Source organism: Trachurus japonicus, chromosome 16 (assembly GCF_045865225.1).
Source record: "Trachurus japonicus isolate A0001 chromosome 16, Traja_1.0".
NCBI classification, from domain to species: domain Eukaryota; kingdom Metazoa; phylum Chordata; class Actinopteri; order Carangiformes; family Carangidae; genus Trachurus; species Trachurus japonicus.
In genome coordinates, this window is record NC_140922.1 from 3,821,033 (window position 1) to 3,834,088 (window position 13,056).

Here is a 13,056-nt window from a genome sequence, read left to right on the forward strand (position 1 = left end):
TTAGGGCCCGAGCCTGTGTCAACGACCCAGGGAGGTCCCTATTGTTATTCGACATGCACATTAGTCAACGTGCCAGCCGACGAGTAACAACAAGTAAGCAAGCTAGTACTCAAGTACTGCATAGACCTGGCAGCAAAAACCCCAGATATTGTAATGTTTATTAGGGCCCGAGCCTGTGTCAACGACCCAGGGAGGTCCCTATTGTTATTCGACATCCACATTAATCAACGTGCAAGTCGACGAGTAACAACAAGTAAGCAAGCTAGTACTCAAGTACTGCATAGACCTGGCAGCAAAAACCCCAGATATTGTAATGTTTATTTTTCTTATTAGGGCCCGAGCGGCGACTGCAAGTCGCCCAGCGAAAGCCCTTTTGAAATCGCGCTGTTTATTATTATTAGGGCCCGAGCGGCGACTGCAAGTCGCCCAGCGAAAGCCCTTTTGAAATCGCGCTGTTTATTATTATTATTATTATTATTATTCTTGCGCTCTTAAAACGCCATTTTGACCCCTTTCCCAAAGGCGAAAATGCGTGTACTTTTGCATGGGCGTCCGGCCGGATCCGAAATTCGATATTTTTGAGTTGTCACACACGGTCGACGCAAAATGGCGGAATAGCGCCCCCTACAAAGTCCAAAAATGCCCATAGGGAATTTTGCTAACTTTGTCCTACACTCACAAAATTTGGTACACATATGTATTATACCCAGATATGCAAAAAAGCCTCTTGACCTCATGACCTCAACCCAACAGGAAGTCGGCCATTTTGGTTTTGATTTTTCCCGCCTAAAACGAACTCCTCCCACAGCGTTCGCCCGATCAAGTTGAAATTAGGTACACCACATCTCCAGACCTAGCTGAGCTTATCTTGTGCGCCGTGAGTCCGTAGGTCAAAGGGCGTGGCTCCCAGCGCTCAATTCACTTTGGCGTGCTCGCCATGTAATACGATTGGCTGTCACGCCCACATACTTGATCGTAGACGCTTCAAACTTGGTGCAAAAATCTATGGCGAGACCCTGAACGATCCGACATATTATTTGCCTACGTCGCTCATAGCGCCCCCCGGTGGTAACAGGAAGTGAACTAAAATTCATTAAAAATACATAGTTGACCCCATCAACTTCATTCCACTTCTAAAACATGCAGAACCAGTTGGTGAAGCTACATTATGAAGACTGTGAAGCTACGAGTAATGGCGTCCCTGTGGGGGCGTGGCTACCATTAATTCCTCGCCATGAAAATACGTTTGGCTTTTTGATGGCTTTAATGAACTCGTATCATCATGAAACTTTATACACAGGTCCAGGGTGGAGACCTCTTCCATCTGATAGGGGTGTCGCTCATGTGGCCCCCTAGTGGAAACCGGAAGTGCCATTTTTTGCATCAACATTGTCCGATTTCCACGAAACTTCACATGTGTGATGAGGGACTGACCCTGAACACACCTGCACGCATCCCATTACTGCCCCCTAGTGGACGAACCTTTAACAGCTCATAACTCCCTCATGCTTTGTCCGATTTCCACGAAACTTCACATGTGTGATGAGGGACTGACCCTGAACACACCTGCACGCATACCATTACTGCCCCCTAGTGGACGAACCTTTAACTGCTCATAACTCCCTCATGCTTTGTCCGATTCACTCCAAACTTCACATGAGTGATGAGGGGCGGCCCCTGAACGCACCAGACCACATACGGTGACTGCCCCCTGGTGGATGAACGAAACATTGCATTTTTGGCCTCCTTCCAGGTTTTTTCTCCATTTCTGCTCCGCGCCACGGCCCCGGCGTGCCTCAGGCCCCGCGGTGGCATGGGCGAGCGAGGGCCCGCCATCGCCGCTTGCGGCTTTAATTAGGGCCCGAGCGGCGACTGCAAGTCGCCCAGCGAAAGCCCTTTTGAAATCGCGCTGTTTATTATTATTATTATTATTATTATTATTATTCTTGCGCTCTTAAAATGCCATTTTGACCCCTTTCCCAAAGGCGAAAATGCGTCTACTTTTGCATGGGCGTCCGGCCGGATCCGAAATTCGATATTTTTGAGTGGTCGCACACGGTCGACGCAAAATGGCGGAATAGCGCCCCCTACAAAGTCCAAAAAATGCCCATAGGGAATTTTGCTAACTTTGTCCTACGCTCACAAAATTTGGTACACATATGTATTATACCCAGATATGCAAAAAAGCCTCTTGACCTCATGACCTCAACCCAACAGGAAGTCGGCCATTTTGGTTTTGATTTTTCCCGCCTAAAACGAACTCCTCCCACAGCGTTCGCCCGATCAAGTTGAAATTAGGTACACCACATCTCCAGACCTAGCTGAGCTTATCTTGTGCGCCGTGAGTCCGTAGGTCAAAGGGCTTGGCCTCTGGCATGCCCCCAAGTTTGGCGACTGTTTCGGTGCTCGCCATGTAAATACGAACGGCTCTCATGCCCACATAGTTGATCGTAGACGCTTCAAACTTGGTGCAAAAATCTATGGCGAGACCCTGAACGATCCGACATATTATTTGCCTACGTCGCTCATAGCGCCCCCCGGTGGTAACAGGAAGTGAACTAAAATTCATTAAAAATACATAGTTGACCCCATCAACTTCATTCCACTTCTAAAACATGCAGAACCAGTTGGTGAAGCTACATTATGAAGACTGTGAAGCTATGAGTAATGGCGTCCCTGTGGGGGCGTGGCTACCATCAATTCCTCGCCATGAAAATACGTTTGGCTTTTTGATGGCTTTAATGAACTCGTATCATCATGAAATTTGATACACAGGTCCAGGGTGGAGACCTCTTCCATCTGATAGGGGTGTCGCTCATGTGGCCCCCTAGTGGAAACCGGAAGTGCCATTTTTTGCATCAACATTGTCCGATTTCCACGAAACTTCACATGGGTGATGAGGGGCTGACCCTGAACACACCTGCACGCATCCCATTACTGCCCCCTAGTGGACGGACATTTAACTGCTCATAACTCCCTCATGCTTTGTCCGATTTCCACGAAACTTCACATGTGTGATGAGGGGCTGACCCTGAACACACCTGCACGCATCCCATTACTGCCCCCTAGTGGACAAACCTTTAACTGCTCATAACTCCCTCATGCTTTGTCCGATTTCCACGAAACTTCACATGTGTGATGAGGGACTGACCCTGAACACACCTGCACGCATCTCATTACTGCCCCCTAGTGGACGAACCTTTAACTGCTCATAACTCCCTCATGCTTTGTCCGATTCACTCCAAACTTCACACGAGTGATGAGGGGCGGCCCCTGAACGCACCACACCACATGTGGTGACTGCCCCCTGGTGGATGAACGAAACATTGCGTTTTTGGCCTCCTTCCAGGTTTTTTCTCCATTTCTGCTCCGCGCCACGGCCCCGGCGTGCCTCAGGCCCCGCGGTGGCATGGGCGAGCGAGGGCCCGCCATCGCCGCTTGCGGCTTTAATTATTATTATTATTATTATTATTCCCACACCCTTAAAACGCCATTTTGACCCCTTTCCCAAAGGCGAAAATGCGTCTACTTTTGCATGGGTGTCCGGCCGGATCCGAAAAACGATATTTTTGAGTGGTCGCACATGGTCGACGCGAAATGGCTAAATAGCGCCCCCTACAATTTTGCCAAAAACCCATAGGGAAAAAAATGACGTTAACGAAAGCGGACCAAAATCGGCACACATATTTATCAATGCGAGATGAACAAAAAATCCTCCTATACCGAAGCCCGAAACCCAACAGGAAGTCGGCCATTTTGGTTCAAAGTTCGTTTACGCAAAACGAACTCGTCCGAGGGGTTACGCCCGATCGGCTCCAAATTGGGTTCAGAACATCGTCAGACCTAGCTGAGCTTATCTTGTGCTCCGCAGGTCTGTAGCTCAAAGCGCTTGGCCTCTGGCGTGCCCCGAAGTTTGGCGACTGTTTCGGTGCTCGCCATGTAAATACGAACGGCTCTCATGCCCACATACTTGATCGTAGACGCTTCAAACTTGGTGCAAAAATCTATGGCGAGACCCTGAACGATCCGACATATTATTTGCCTACGTCGCTCATAGCGCCCCCCGGTGGTAACAGAAAACGTACAAAAATTCGTTAAAAATACGTAGTTCACTAAATCGACTTTGTTCCACTTCTAGTACATGCTGAACCAGTTGCTGAAGCTACATTATGAACGCTTTGAAGATACGACGAACGGCGTCCGTGTGCCGCCGCGGCGACTGACGATTTTTTGTCGTAAAATTACGTTTGCCTATTACGCGCACATACTTCGTCGTAGCCACTTGAAATTCAAAGGACATGACGTTGGCTCCGCCCTGAACGTTTTGATGTATCGACTTCCTGCCTGGCTCATAGCGCCCCCCGGTGGTAACAGGAAGTACGCAAAAATTCATTAAAAATCTATACTTCACCCGATCAACTTCATTCCACTTCTAATACATGCAGAACCAGTTGCTGAAGCTACATTATGAACGCTGTGAAGATACGACGAACGGCGTCCGTGTGCCGCCGCGGCGACTGGCGATTTTTTATCGTACAATTACGTTTGCCTTTTTCGTGGCTTTAACGAAGTCGTGTCCTCACGAAATTTCATACACGGGTCAAGAATGGCGATCTCTTTCAGCAGATAGAGTCGTTTCCTATGGGCGTGGCTAAATGCCTCAATAGCGCCCCCTTGAAGTTTTTCCGAAATTCTTCATAGACAAATTTCGCTTACTTTGTCGAACACATACAAAACTCGACACACACGTGTATCATACCCAAACATACAAAAAATTGAATTGGAGCCACGCCCTAAACCCAACAGGAAGTCGGCCATTTTGGTGTAGATTTTTCCCGCCTAAATTTAACTCCTCCCAGAGCGTTCGCCCGATCAAGTTCAAATTAGGTATACCACATCTCCAGACCTCGCTGAGCTTATCTTGTGCTCCGTGAGTCCGTAGGTCAAAGGGCGTGGCTGCCAGCGCTCAATTCACTTTGGCGTGCTCGCCATGTCCATACGAGTGGCTCTCACGCCCACATACTTCATCCAATCAACTTCAAACTTGCTGGACATGATGATGGCTCCGCCCTGAACGTCCCGATATATTAACTTCCCACGTAACTCATAGCGCCTCCCGGTGGTAACAGGAAGTGTACTAAAATTTGGAAAATGTACATTCTTTGCCCCATCAACTTCATTCCACTTCTAATACATGCAGAACCAGTTGGTGAAGCTCCATCATGAACGCTGTGAAGCTACGAGTAATGGCGTCCGTGTGGGGGCGCAGCGACAATTCCTCGCCATGACAATACGTTTGCCCTTTGGATGGCTTTATTGAACTCCTATCAACATGAAAATTGGTACACAGGTCCAGGGTCACAACCTCAACGTTTCTATGTACTCATAGGCGATCTCACTCATTCGCCCCCTAGTGGAAACAGGAAGTGGCATATTTTACATCAACATTGTCCGATTTCCACGAAACTTCACATGTGTGATGAGGGACTGACCCTGAACACACCTGCACGCATCCCATTACTGCCCCCTGGTGGACGAACCTTTAACTGCTCATAATTCCTTCATGCTTTGTCCGATTCACTCCAAACTTCACATGAGTGATGAGGGGCTGCCCCTGAACGCACCCACCCACAACTGCTTAGCGCCACCTGGTGGATGAACGAAGCATTGCAGCCCCGACATGCCTCAGGCCCCGCGGTGGCATGGGCGAGCGAGGGCCCGTCATCGCCGCTTGCGGCTTTAATTAGGGCCCGAGCGGCGACTGCAAGTCGCCCAGCGAAAGCCCTATTGAAATCGCGCTGTTTATTATTATTATTATTCTTGCCCGACTTCATGCCCCAATTTCGCCCCTTTCCCCAACTGGAAAAGTTGTCTACTTTTGCATGGACGTCCGGCCGGATCCGAAATTCGATATTTTGGGGTGGTTGCACACGGTCGACGCGAAATGGCTAAATAGCGCCCCCTACAAACTTTCAAAATCCCCATAGGGAAGTCGGGTCACTTTGTCCCATGCATACAAAATTTGGTACACATATGTATTATACCCAGATATGCAAAAAAGCCTCTTGACCTCATGACCTCAACCCAACAGGAAGTCGGCCATTTTGGTTTTTATTTTTCCCGCCTAAAATGAACTCCTCCCACAGCGTTCGCCCGATCAAGTTGAAATTAGGTACACCACATCTCCAGACCTAGCTGAGCTTATCTTGTGCTCCGTGAGTCCGTAGGTCAAAGGGCGTGGCTCCCAGCGCTCAATTCACTTTGGCGTGCTCGCCATGTAATACGATTGGCTGTCACGCCCACATACTTGATCGTAGACGCTTCAAACTTGGTGCAAAAATCTATGGCGAGACCCTGAACGATCCGACATATTATTTGCCTACGTCGCTCATAGCGCCCCCCGGTGGTAACAGGAAGTGAACTAAAATTCATTAAAAATACATAGTTGACCCCATCAACTTCATTCCACTTCTAAAACATGCAGAACCAGTTGGTGAAGCTACATTATGAAGACTGTGAAGCTACGAGTAATGGCGTCCCTGTGGGGGCGTGGCTACCATTAATTCCTCGCCATGAAAATACGTTTGGCTTTTTGATGGCTTTAATGAACTCGTATCATCATGAAACTTTATACACAGGTCCAGGGTGGAGACCTCTTCCATCTGATAGGGGTGTCGCTCATGTGGCCCCCTAGTGGAAACCGGAAGTGCCATTTTTTGCATCAACATTGTCCGATTTCCACGAAACTTCACATGTGTGATGAGGGACTGACCCTGAACACACCTGCACACATCCCATTACTGCCCCCTAGTGGACGAACCTTTAACAGCTCATAACTCCCTCATGCTTTGTCCGATTTCCACGAAACTTCACATGTGTGATGAGGGACTGACCCTGAACACATCTGCACGCATACCATTACTGCCCCCTAGTGGACGAACCTTTAACTGCTCATAACTCCCTCATGCTTTGTCCGATTCACTCCAAACTTCACATGAGTGATGAGGGGCGGCCCCTGAACGCACCAGACCACATACGGTGACTGCCCCCTGGTGGATGAACGAAACATTGCATTTTTGGCCTCCTTCCAGGTTTTTTCTCCATTTCTGCTCCGCGCCACGGCCCCGGCGTGCCTCAGGCCCCGCGGTGGCATGGGCGAGCGAGGGCCCGCCATCGCCGCTTGCGGCTTTAATTATTATTATTATGCCACTTCGAACGCCATTTCGACCCCTTTCCCAAGCCGAGAAACGGACGAAATTTTGCACGCACGTGGGGCCTGTGGCAACTTAGCGTTGAGTGGTGGTTTCGCATGTGGGCGTGGCCTATTGGCGCCACAGCGCCCCCTAGACCGCGCATAGGGAATGAGGGTCTGCGTCACCGATTTGTCCGAAACTTGGTAAACTTATTCATCAACCCGAGATCTTCAAAAAATTTGCTATACTGACATACCCTAAAACCAACAGGAAGTCGGCCATTTTGCTTCAAAGTTTGTAAACGCAAAACGAACTCCTCCGAGGGGTTACGCCCGATCGGCTCCAAATTGGGTCCAGAACATCGCCAGACCTAGCTGAGCTTATCTTGTGCTCCGCAGGTCTGTAGCTCAAAGCGCTTGGCCTCTGGCGTGCCCCGAAGTTTGGCGACTGTTTCGGTGCTCGCCATGTAAATACGAACGGCTCTCATGCCCTCATACTTGATCGTAGACGCTTCAAACTTGGTGCAAAAATCTATGGAGAGACCCTGAACGATCCGACATATTATTTGCGTATGTCGCTCATAGCGCCCCCCGGTGGTAACAGGAAACGTACAAAAATTCGTTAAAAATACGTAGTTGACCAAATCGACTTCGTTACACTTCTAGTACATGCAGACCCGGATGGTGAAGCTACATCATCAACGCTTTGACCCTACGAGCAACGGCGTCCGTGTGCCGCCGCGGCGAAAGTGTATCATCCCAATTTAAATTTCGTTTGCCTTTCACGCGCACATACTTCGTCGTAGCCACTTGAAATTCAAAGGACATGACGTTGGCTCCTCCCTGAACGTTTTGATGTATCGACTTCCTGCCTGGCTCATAGCGCCCCCCCGGTGGTAACAGGAAGTACGCAAAAATTCGTTAAAAATCCATACTTCACCCGATCAACTTCATTCCACTTCTAATACATGCAGAACCAGTTGCTGAAGCTACATTATGAACGCTGTGAAGCTACGACGAACGGCGTCTGTGTGCCGCCGCGGCGACTGACGATTTTTTATCGTACAATTACGTTTGCCTTTTTCGTGGCTTTAACGAAGTCGTGTCCTCACGAAATTTCATACACAGGTCAAGAATGGCGAGCTCTTTCAGCGGATAGAGTCGTTTCCCATGGGCGTGGCTAAATGCCTCAATAGCGCCCCCTTGAAGTTTTTCCGAAATTCTCCATAGACAAATTTCGCTTACTTTGTCGTACACATACGAAACTCGACACACACGTGTATCATACCCAAACATACCAAAAATTGAATTGGAGCCACGCCCTAAACCCAACAGGAAGTCGGCCATTTTGGTTAGCATTTCTTTGACGCAAAACGAACTCCTCCGAGGGAGTTCGCCCGATTGACTTCAAATTGGGCACGGAACATCTCCAGACCGAGCTGATTACGGCTTGTGCTCCGCAGGTGTGTAGGTCAAAGGGCGTGGCTACTAGGGCACGGCCAATTTCCCGAATTCAGCTAAAAAGGTTTAAATGCTATCGCGCCCACAGATTTGATCGCAGCGGCTTCAAACTTGGTGCACATGATGATGGCGTGACCCTGAACGATCCGACATATTATTTTCCTACGTCACTCATAGCGCCCCCCGGTGGTAACAGGAAGTGCGCTAAAATTCATTAAAAATACATAGTTGCCCCCATCAACTTCATTCCACTTCTAAAACATGCCGAACAAGTTGGTGAAGGTATTTCGTGAACGCTATGACGCTACGGCTAATGGCCCCCTGTGGCGGCGACAGGAATAGCGCTCCATCGTGAACTGCCACCTCCCACGGATTTTGCCCGATTGACTTCATATTCGCTACAGATCATCGGGAGACCGAGCTGGTCAAACACTATTAAAAGCTTTTCTCTACGTGAAACGGCGTGGCTGCTAGGGGGCGACAAAGTTGGTCAACTGCTCGTTTAGTCGCCATGCTATTACGTTTGCCTTCCACGCCCACATACTTGGTCGTAGTCACTTCAAAATTTCAGTACATGATCAGGGGCCCGCCCTCTACGCCTCCATTTGATCGTACGCTAGCTCGCTCAAGACGCCCCCTTGTGGACACAGGAAATGTCGCGTTTTGCATCGACATTGTCCGATCGGCTCGAAACTTCACGTGTGTGATGAGGTCACGACCCCGTACGCAACGGCCCACATCCCGTTACCGCCCCCTGGTGGACGAACCGTAAACCTGCCGTAACTCCATCGTACGTTGTCCGTTTTGCTCGAAACGTCGCGTGTTCGACGAGGGGACCGCCCTCGACGCGGCCGCCCGCGTCCGGTTGCGCGCGGGGGTTTTCGAAGAGCGGCCCGGGGGTAGCGGGGACGCCGAGTGGCGTGGAGCGAGGGCCCGTCATAGCCGCTTGCGGCTTTAATTATTATTATTAGGGCCCGAGCCTGTGTCAACGACCCAGGGAGGTCCCTATTGTTATTCGACATGCACATTAGTCAACGTGCCAGCCGACGAGTAACAACAAGTAAGCAAGCAAGTACTCAAGTACTGCATAGACCTGGCAGCAAAAACTCCAGATATTGTAATGTTTATTATTATTATTATTATTATTCCCCCTCTTTAAACCCCAATTTGACCCCTTTGCCAAGCCGAGAAACGGACGAAACTTGGGACACACGTCGGGACTTGCGAAAATTGACGTCTGATGCTATCGCCGTTTGTGGGCGGGGCAAATTGGCAGAACAGCGCCCCCTGGAACTTTTGACCCCCGGCCATAGGGATCAAAATTTTTTTTCTCGCAGGCTGCCCAAACTTGGTACACATATGTATCATACCCAGACATGAAAAAAATTTGTTTCGTGCGAAGCCCAAAAACCAACAGGAAGTCGGCCATTTTGGTTAGCATTTATTTTACGCAAAACGAACTCCTCCGAGGGATTACGCCCGATCGGCTCCAAATTGGGTTCAGAACATCGTCAGACCTAGCTGAGCTTATCTTGTGCTCCGCAGGTCTGTAGCTCAAAGGGGTTGGCCTCTGGCGTGCCCCGAAGTTTGGCGACTGTTTCGGTGCTCGCCATGTAAATACGAATGGCTCTCATGCCCACATACTTGATCGTAGACGCTTCAAACTTGGTGCAAAAATCTATGGCGAGACCCTGAACGATCCGACATATTATTTGCCGACGTCGCTCATAGCGCCCCCCGGTGGTAACAGGAAACGTACAAAAATTCGTTAAAAATACGTAGTTGGCCAAATCGACTTCGTTGCACTTCTAGTACATGCAGACCCAGATGGTGAAGCTACATCATGAACGCTTTGACCCTACGAGCAACGGCGTCCGTGTGCCGCCGCGGCGACTGACGATTTTTTGTCGTAAAGTTACGTTTCCCAATTACGCGCACATACTTCGTCGTAGCCACTTGAAATTCAAAGGACATGACGTTGGCTCCGCCCTGAACGTTTTGATGTATCGACTTCCTGCCTGGCTCATAGCGCCCCCCGGTGGTAACAGGAAGTACGCAAAAATTCGTTAAAAATCCATACTTCACCCGATCAACTTCATTCCACTTCTAATACATGCAGAACCAGTTGCTGAAGCTACATTATGAACGCTGTGAAGATACGACGAACGGCGTCCGTGTGCCGCCGCGGCGACTGACGATTTTTTATCGTACAATTACGTTTGCCTTTTTCGCGGCTTTAACGAAGTCGTGTCCTCACGAAATTTCATACACGGGTCAAGAATGGCGAGCTCTTTCAGCGGATAGAGTCGTTTCCCATGGGCGTGGCTAAATGCCTCAATAGCGCCCCCTTGAAGTTTTTCCGAAATTCTCCATAGACAAATTTCGCTTACTTTGTCGTACACATACGAAACTCGACACACACGTGTATCATACCCAAACATACAAAAAATTGAATTGGAGCCACGCCCTAAACCTAACAGGAAGTCGGCCATTTTGGTTAGCATTTCTTTGACGCAAAACGAACTCCTCCGAGGGAGTTCGCCCGATTGACTTCAAATTGGGTACAGAACATCTCCAGAATGAGCTGATTACGGCTTGTGCTCCGCAGGTGTGTAGGTCAAAAGGGCGTGGCTGCTAGGGCACGGCCATGTTGCCGAATTCAGCTAAGAACTTTGCAATGCTAGCACGCCCACAGATTTGATCGCAGCAGCTTCAAACTTGGTGCACATGATGAGGGCGTGACCCTGAACGATCCGACATATTATTTTCCTACGTCACTCATAGCGCCCCCCGGTGGTAACAGGAAGTGCGCTAATATTAATTAAAAATACATAGTTGCCCCCATCAACTTCATTCCACTTCTAAAACATGCCGAACAAGTTGGTGAAGGTATTTCGTGAACGCTATGACGCTACGGCTAATGGCCCCCTTGTGGCGGCGACAGGAATAGCGCTCCACCGTGAACTGCCACCTCCCACGGATTTTGCCCGATTGACTTCATATTCGCTACAGATCATCACAAGACCGAGCTGGTCAAACACTATTAAAAGCTTTTCTCTACGTGAAACGGCGTGGCTGCTAGGGGGCGACAAAGTTGGTCAACTGCTCGTTTAGTCGCCATGCTATTACGTTTGCCTTCCACGCCCACATACTTGGTCGTAGTCACTTCAAAATTTCAGTACATGATCAGGGGCCCGCCCTCTACGCCTCCATTTGATCGTACGCTAGCTCGCTCAATACGCCCCCTTGTGGACACAGGAAATGTGGCGTTTTGCATCAACATTGTCCGATCGGCTCGAAACTTCACATGTGTGATGAGGTCACGACCCCGTACGCAACGGCCCACATGCCGTTACCGCCCCCTGGTGGACGAACCGTAAACCTGCCGTAACTCCATCGTACGTTGTCCGTTTTGCTCGAAACGTCACGTGTTCGACGAGGGGACCGCCCTCGACGCAGCCGCCCACGTCCGGTTGCGCGCGGGGGTTTTCGAAGAGCGGCCCGGGGGCAGCGGGGACGCCGAGTGGCGTGGAGCGAGGGCCCGTCATAGCCGCTTGCGGCTTTAATTAGGGCCCGAGCCTGTGTCAACGACCCAGGGAGGTCCCTATTGTTATTCGACATCCACATTAGTCGACGTGCCAGCCGACGAGTAACAACAAGTAAGCAAGCAAGTAATCAAGTACTCCACTGACCTGGCGCAAAATTCCCCGAAATGCAAATGTTTATTCTTATTAGGGCCCGAGCCTGTGTCAACGACCCAGGGAGGTCCCTATTGTTATTCGACATCCACACCGATCACCGACAAGCAACAAGTAATCAAGCAAGTAATCAAGTAATCAAGTACTCAAGTGACCTGGTTGGAAAAAACGCTACCTTGAAATGCAAATGTTTATTAGGGCCCGAGCCTGTGTCAACGACCCAGGGAGGTCCCTATTGTAATTCGACATCCACACCGATCACCGACAAGCAACAAGTAACCAAGCAAGTAATCAAGTACTCAAGTGACCTGGCAGGGAAAAAACGCTATCTTGAAATGCAAATGTTTATTATTATTATTATTATTATTTTTTTCGAAGGCCATTTCGACCCCTTTCCCAAGCCGAGAAACGGACGAAATTTTGCACGCACGTGGGGCCTGTGGCAACTTAGCGTTGAGTGGTGGTCTCGCATGTGGGCGTGGCCAAATGGCAAAATAGCGCCCCCTACAAACTTGTCAAAAACCCATAGGGAAAAAAATGACGTTAATAAAAGCGGACAAAAGTCGGCACACATATTTATCAATGCAAGATGAACAAAAAATCCTTTTCTGGCGAAGCCCGAAACCCAACAGGAAGTCGGCCATTTTGCTTCAAAGTTTGTAAACGCAAAACGAACTCCTCCGAGGGGTTACGCCCGATCGGCTC